The 8,233-nt window shown below is 40.2% G+C and overlaps 1 protein-coding gene across 1 annotated transcript in view; it reads left to right on the top strand.

The window, feature by feature from the left end:
- The first annotated feature begins 150 nt into the window (after positions 1 to 150).
- Positions 151 to 8,233, top strand: part of LOC134472966 (mitochondrial import inner membrane translocase subunit Tim9-like) — a 35,281-nt gene continuing 27,198 nt past the window's right edge. Inside the window, exon 1 of the mRNA XM_063235800.1 lies at positions 151 to 8,233. This exon is cut by the window's right edge and continues 27,198 nt beyond it. The gene's annotated coding sequence lies outside the window, so the exon portion shown is untranslated.

Genomic DNA, 8,233 nt, shown 5'->3' with positions numbered 1-8,233 from the left:
ATTTAGTTAGTTACACAGATGTGTAAGCATCCGCCAGAAACGTCCATTCCTTCCCAGATTTTGCAGCACTCTCGTTTGGTAGTAAGGTGGGCCTTCCTGCTCCTGGTGCTAAAGCTTGATAAGTAAAGAAACCCCAGCGCTGCCAGGATCAACCATTTTATTTTTTGCCTTCCATTTATGGATCTTCTTCCGAGTCTGGGACTGGCTTAGGTTTTTACGTAAATGAGCTCACTTAATCTTAACCAAATCCTACAACAGGGAGGTCTTACTATTAATCCTACTTTTCCAAAGGAGGGAGCCAATCTATCTCTGCTCCAGTTGACCAGATAGTGTGCACTGTAAATACTTTTTCCTCTAAGATAACAGCTCTCCAAACTTCCTGCAGTCTGTTGAGTTTTGTTTTTTTGTCCTGAGTGTCATCTATATACCTGTCTTCACCTGATTTTTGCAAACACTACTGTCAGTCAAGATATGTTTCCTGTCCTGGCAAGGAGAAGAAAAATATAAAAGGCTCTGTGTAGACAGCTAATCACCAGTATGGCTTACTGAGAAGAGTCAAGTGAGGGAGATCTCTGGCCTTTTCATCTTTCTAAATATCCTAGGAGCCCTTCCTTTCGAGCTGGTTGCAGAACTGAGGTTTGAAATCGACACCCCAAGAGAGTCTGAAGTGGATTTAAGTCCTTTAGGCCTGAAATTAAATAACTTGAGATGTTCACTTTAGGAAAAAGATAACAAAATGGCCATATCACGTTGCTGGGGTCATTGGAAAGGCTCCCTGCAAGTAAGGACTCTAAGCTTCATTAGTTTTAGGGTAAATCTGTACCTTGCTATTTAGGTCCTGTCATTTTATGTTTGTTGTTTACCTTCTGCTAGAGTTTGGAGATAAGAACTTTGTGATTCACCTCTGCAAACCCCCCCCCCCCGTATATCTCCCCTGAATTTAAAGACCCAAAAAATGGGCATCTAAAGTGAATAAACACTTCTCAGATGAAAAAGTAGAGGTGATAAATATATGAAAAAATGTTCATCACTGGTCATTCAAAAGATGCAAATTATAGATCTGTCCTTTCTTGGCAAAAAAAAAAAAAAAAAAAAAAAAGATGTAAATTAAAACTGCTGAGATTCCATTTCCAGAAAGAATTGGCTATTATCAAGAAATTAACCAGAAACAAGGGCTAGGGATTTGGTTCAGCAGCACAGTGCTTGCCTGGAAAGCGTGAGGTCCTGAGTTTGACTCCTGATACCAAGCCCCTTCCCCACAAAAAAAGTGTATTGAATGCTAGTGTGGCTGTGGGAGAAAAGGAACCCTTCTCTCCTGTGGGTGGGAGTGTAGCTGGTGCAACCACTGTGGAAATCAGTGTGGGGATTCTTTAACTCGGACTAGAGGTCCCATGAGATCCAGCTATTTCTCTTCCTTAGTATCTTCCCAAAAGAATTAAAAGGATACTACAGCAATGTACTTACAGCCATGTTTATACCACACAGTTTGTAATAACTGAATCTTGGAAAAAGCCCAAATGCTCATCAGTTGATGAATTATAAAAGATTAGTTTCCTACAATAAAGAACTACTGTACCATAAAGAAAGGTAAGCTGGAGATATTCCTAGCTAAATGGCTGCACCTTGAGACCATATATACCTGAGGTGGTATATATTGCTGGTAGGATAGGAAAATGATCTAACTTGTCAAGATACAGCCACATTATTTTTGTATTTACCCTTTGACTCAGTAGCCCTAGGTTAAGTCCTAGACTTCTGGGAATATATAAGCAAAAATACAGAAACACTGCACCATGTTCTTCATTATAGTGTTAATGAATGGCAAAATATTAGAAAAGATTAGAAACTGCCCTTATGTCTAGCAAATTGATCACATAACTTTTGGGGGAGTCCGTTTGAGGCAGTCTCATTATGCAGTTCAGGTTGACCTTGAGCTCACTTTGTAACCCAGGCTGGTTTCAAACTCACAATAATACTCCTGCTTCAGCCTCCTGAGTGCAGGGATTACAGGCAGGTGCCACCATACCCGAGAATGGATGTGCAGCCATAAAATGATATGGGGAAGGATTATCCTGGGATTCTGGGAGGCTTAGGGCAGTAGAATTGCCAGGTCAGATTCCACTTGGTCAATTTAGTGAGGCTCCATCTCAAAAGCTTGGCATGGTAATGACACCTCTAACCTACTCTCAGAAGGCTGAGGTAGGATTGCTGTGAGTTCGAGGCTGGAATGAGACTTCATCTTAAAAAGAACAAAAACAAGGAAACTCCCAAAAGGCTGGGGTGTATCTCAGTATGAAGACCCTGCGCTTAATCCTGAGTATGGAAAAATGAGATAGGGGAAGAGTTTATATAGGTACTAAGAAGCATTAATATGACAATTCACTTGGTCTCTCCATATACATATATATCACACACACACAAAAATGTATGCACAGTTCAACAGCTACACTAATAAATGTCTGGAAACTAATGGTCACCAATGTGAGCTCTTCTAATTATAAAGGCCAAAGGTAACTTGGCAACTTGTATTAATCTCATGGTGTCTCAATAAATTTAATACTAAAAGTAAATAAATTTGGTACTAAATTTATTTTTGAGACAGGATCTTCTGTTATGTAGTTCAGGCTGTCCTTGAACTCACTATAGAGTAGTTCAGGCTGGCCTTAAACTTGTGGCCACCCTTCTGCCTCAGTCTCCTAAGTGCTGGGATTACAGGTGTGTACCACCACACTCAGTACTAAAATATTTGTAAAAAATTTTCCTGATGCATACACTTTTTGGTGGCGAAATAGGCTGCATACTGGTATTTATAGTATGCTATCTTCTATGTGTGTAATGGAGAGCTATACCCATGCATTAATTACTTATATTTAAAAGATAAACAATGAAAGGACATATGCCAAACTTTAAAAATGTTTGCCTGTGTCTGAGGACAGCATACACTGGAAATGAGACTTCTGTGTAAGAACCTTATATAGTTGCTCTTTGAAAACTTGTAAACATTTTGCGTATTTGTAAAATACTTCTATTAAAAGAATATAAAAGTTGGGGTTGGGCATTTAGCTCAGCGGCATAAGCACCTGCCTTGCAAGCAGGCGGTCGCGAGTTCGATCCCTGGTACTGATAAAAAGTTAAAAAAAAAAATAAAAGTGAAATGGAAGCTAACAAACTGTGTCAGACTGATGGCATAAGCACACAGAAAATTAAGTAGCTTTAGAAAATGTTTTTGTCTTTTTGAACAGGGTTCGGATATGCAGTTTAGGCTGGTTGTAAACTCATTTTTAGCCCATGCTGGCCTTGAACTCTCACTGATCCCCCTGCCTCAGCCTCTTGAGTGCTGGGATTACAGACTTGCACCACCTCACCTAGCCTTTAGAAGTATTTTGACCACTTCTACAATGAGATATAATACAAGGACACCTAAAAGTACAGAGAAATACAGTTGTTGCAGGGCATGGTGGTGCATGCCTATAATCCCCGCACTTGGGAGATTGGGGCAGGAGGAGACCAGTCTGGGCTACCTAGTGAGTACGAAGCCAGCCTAGACTGCACAATGAGACCCTGCCTCAAAAACAAAAACCCCTCCATATAAAATTGTATATTGTCTTATTTTTAGGAGTAATATTGCTTTTTGAAACTATGATGTAAGATAAAGCAGATTAAACAATTATGTTATTGGCATTAGAAACATAAACTTCATTATACAGGGAAAACTTACAAGCATAAAAGAATAAACATCTGAATCAAATAATGGTATAAAGAATGGATTTTTCTCTTTTTGAAAAATTTTTTATTATCTTTTGAGACAAGGTTTCACTATGCAGTTCAGGCTGGCCTTAAACTCTATAGTCCACGTTGACCTCAAACTCTGAATAATCTTCCTGCCTCAGCCTCCAAAGTGCTGAGATTACAGGCATGTGCTACCATGGCACTTACTCTCTCTCTCTCTCTCTCTGGTTTTTCTCTTTTATTTTTATTTTTTTGGTACGGGGGATTGAACCCGTGACATTGTGCTTGCTAGGTAAGCACTTTGCCATTAAGCTAAATCCCCAGCTGGTTTTTCTCCTAAAAGGTATATTTTCTAGTTCTCTGCTGAAGGGGCCTAGAAATGATGACCTACTTAGTAGTAATGAGCAACCCTATGCACAGATTTGATTGTTACATAGCATTTTCAAGTTTAAAATTTTTTTTAAAAAAACCAAGGTTGATCTAATGGTTGATTCCAGACTGGAGCAGGAAAGATGAGCTCAGGTCATTTTGCACCTGGAAGCCAGGAAACTATCAGAGGCCAGTGGGGTCATGTAAAAATGACAAGGAACCAATCCAAAGGGGCCTCACTGGCCAGCGATGGAACAATTTGAGTATAAGAGAGAAATAATTGCTACTTAAGATTACAACACATAAAATTTGTAGAAATTCACTTAATTCATAGTTACACTTAAGGAAAAACCTCATTACCACTAGCATAAAGGAAATTAAACATTTTTCTGGTCTTTAGAATTTTCTATGGAAGAATTTCAGCTAATAAATGTAGAAGAAATAATAGGCTTACAAAAGCGCAGTTTTAGCCGGGCATGGTAGTGTTTGCTTATAATACCAGCACTCTAAAAGCTGAGGCAGGAAGATACCCAATAGTTCCAGGACAGCCTTGACTACATAGTGAGTTCAAGGCCAGCCCGAGTTGCATAGTAAGTCCCTGTCTCAAAAAGCCAAAACCAACCAACCAAACAAACAAAAAAACCCCAAAACAACAAAACTCCAACAGCACAGTTTTTCAAACCCCAGTGAACTGGGTGGCACATGCCTGTGATCCCATCACTCAAGAGGCTGAGGCAGGAGGATGGCTACAAGTTTAAAACCAACCTGGGCTATGCAAACAGTTCAATGCCAGACTGTACTATGTAGCAACACCCTATCTCAAAAACAAACTAACCAAAAAACTAACAAACACCAAAACCAACAACTGAAAAACAAGAGTGGAAACCTAACCAAACCAAGATCTAACTATGGGGGACAGGCAAAATCGCAATCATCCAAACTCAAAATGTAGCATAGCCTGCAGACAGATATCCTGGTTTCTTCAACACATTCACTGCACAGAAGTTGAAAAGAGAATCATAAAGCTCACGAGAAAAGAAATAAAGCTCATGAGACTTACCAAATGCAATACAGTCATTTGGAGACTGATTCATACGAGCCAGCAGTCAAAAAAACATCTTTGGCAAGGGAAATTCGAATATGAACAGGTCGGTCAGGTATTATTTTTTCTGTTTAGATGCAATCATGAGTGTGAAAGTAAAGGTTTTTTGGGCTGGGGGTTAAATCAGTGGCATAAGGGCCTACCTGGCAAGTTTTGAGTTTTGAGTTCAATCCCCAGTACCAAAAAAAAAAAAAAAAAAAAAAAAAAAAAAAAAGAAAGAAAGAAAGAAAGTAAAGTTTTTTGTTTTTTGTTTTTTGTTTTTTTAAGCTGAGGTAGCATGCCAACTTACTTTGAATGAAATGACGTTGGAGATATTTTAAAATACTCCAAAAACAGCACAACAAACAGGAAGATTGGCAAAGTGTTCATAGTTGTTGAAGCTTAGTGACAGGCACATGCTCCATTATGCCATTTTACTGTCTTGTATGTTTGAATTTTTTCAAAATAAATAGTCAGCTGGGCATAGTGGCACAGAACTGTAATCCTAGTATTCTGGGAGACTAAGGCAGGAGGATCTCAAATTCAAGCACAGCCTTGACAACTTAATGAGACCTTGTCTCCAAATAAACAAAAATCTGAGTGTGTAACTCAATGCAAAGGCCTTGGATTGAATCCTCAGCACAGGAGAGAGAAAGGTGAGAAATTATGGTAGAGAAAGAAATTATGGTATTAAGAAAGGAAAAAAAAAAAAAAAAGTACTTGGATGTAGCAATCCTGCCTCCCTGTGGCGAGTTCCATTAATGCAGCTTCTATCTAAAGTGGACTTGAATTCCCAGACCGAAATGCCAGACATGTCCAGGGTCAGACTCATTATCTTGTAAGAAAATTACACAGGGAATAATAGAACATCATTTTATAGTTAAAGAAATGGAGGCTCAGGTTCATAATAATTTACATGTGAAGCTAAGGCTCCTGGATTTAAACCCCATAATTTGTTGTATTTTTGGACCTTACTTTTCCTACTTGAATAAAGAGGTCATGTAGGGCAAATGGAGATGCTTGTAGTTAGTATAAAACCACAGGAAGCAGGTTATCAGGAAGCAAGTTCGTCTACAAACTGTAGGTGATAAGTATAACTAGGTGATACAAATTAGGAAACAGGTAGTATTTACATTACTTACTGTGCCAGGTATGGGCAAAGTGCTGTCTAGATATGATCTCAGTTCAGCTACAGTTACCCTGTGAGGCTTATCGATGCTTCCTTTTGGAACTGAGGAAACCCATAGTCTAGGAGTAAAGAGGATTTGTCCAAAGTCACATTGCTGCCAGGCGTGGTGGTGCACAGCTGTAATCCCAGCATTTGGGAGACAGAGGCAAGAAGATTTCCAGTTCAGGGCCAGCCTGAACTACATAGTGAGACTGCCTCAAAAACAAAACAAAACAAAACAAAAAAACAGCAAAACAAAAATTAAATAAAAAAAACAGTCACACTGCTAGGAAATGTCAAAACTGGGACTGAATTCCTGTCATGATGGAAGTTTAGGTTTGATTTTGCTTTCTCTACTGCGAGTTGGACAAAATTGAGTGGAAGTTGCAGTTCTTATATAATCACTATCCCCAAATCCATGCTAGGTAAGTGCTCTAGCAGGGAACTATACCCTGCTAGGACTTTTTGTCTTCCCCTTGTTTTGTGGTGCTGGAAATTGAACCCAGGGCCTTCACACTGAACTGCATCCCCAGTCCTTTCATGAGACAGGAGGACTTACTAAGTCACTAAGTCATCCAGGTAGGGCTTGCACTTGTGATCCTCCTTCCACAGTCTCCTAGAGTGCTGGAATTACTGGCAGGTGCCATCATACCTAGAACCCAGGCCTCTTTATTTTTAATTTAATTTAATTTTATATTTTTTGGTATCAGGGATTGAACTCATGACCTCGAGCTTGCCAGGCAAGTGCTTATACCGCTGAGCTAAATCCTCAGCCTTTATTTTGTTTTGAAGCAAGATGTCACTAAATTTCCGGGTTGGCCTTAAATTTGTAATCCTACTGCTTCAGCCTCCCAAGTATCTGGGATTACAGGCATGTATCACCATGCCTGGCTTATATGATATGTTTTTAAAGGCTTTAATTTTAGAGAATTTTAGGTTCATAGCTAAATGAAGTGGGCAAGCCGGGGCTATAGCTTAGCACCTGCCTAGAAAGCACAAGGTCCTGAGTTTGATTTCTGGTACAATAAAAAATTTTTTAAAAGAAATGAAAATTGAATGGGCATTTCAGGGGCCCCAAACACATCCAGTTCCTCTTCCTAGCAAATAGCTAACTGCTCTGTAGGAATCCTGGAGGCATTGCTGATGCTTTGTTAGGAGCTTAGTACCCCTGAGCCAGTCTCAAGGGGCTATAAAAATGCTGCAATGAGATTTTGAAGGATGACCCATCAGCCTTCCACTGAGTGCTTTTGTTTTTAAGATTGAGTCTTGGGCTGGGGATTTAACTCAGCAGCATAAGCGCCTACCTTGCAAGCAGGCAGTCGTGAGTTTGATCCCTGGTACCGATAAAAAGGAAAAAGACAAAAAAAAAAAAAAAAAAAAAAGACTGAGTCTCAATATGCAATTCAAACTGACAGTGAACTCACTATGTAGCTAAGGCTGGCTTCAAATTCGCAGGATTCTCTGGCCTCAGCCTTCCAAGTGCTGGGATTGCAGGCGTGTGCCACCACATCTAGCTTCTACAGAGTGCTTAGAGAACACCTCCTAGCTGCTACAGTAGAGAGAATACTCATCAGTGGCCCTTTTTCTCTCTTTTCTAAGTCAGACTCCAGTCCCAGCCTCATCTCTGCAGTATGAGACCCCTTTTGAGAGAGCACCAGCCCTAGCACTGACTTGCTGTGTGACCCTGAGCCAGCCTGCCTCCTGCTCTGGGCCCGTCTCCCCATCTGCCTAGTATTATTTCTGCTGCAGCTTCCTGACAAGTGATGAGAAGCCATGTGGCAGGTGTAATGTTAGCTTTGCGTGGGTCCTGGTTACCTCCTTGGAGACAGCTGGAGCAACTGGCATCTATAACCCATATGACGTCTCCTGCCCTCCTTGTCTCTGTC

The sequence above is a fragment of the Cavia porcellus genome, unplaced genomic scaffold, assembly GCF_034190915.1.
Source record: "Cavia porcellus strain 051 isolate PalLab524CR breed Dunkin Hartley unplaced genomic scaffold, mCavPor4.1 scaffold_25, whole genome shotgun sequence".
NCBI lineage: Eukaryota > Metazoa > Chordata > Mammalia > Rodentia > Caviidae > Cavia > Cavia porcellus.
Note: the sequence above shows the minus strand (reverse complement) of the source record. Positions and strands in the feature narration are given on the sequence as shown.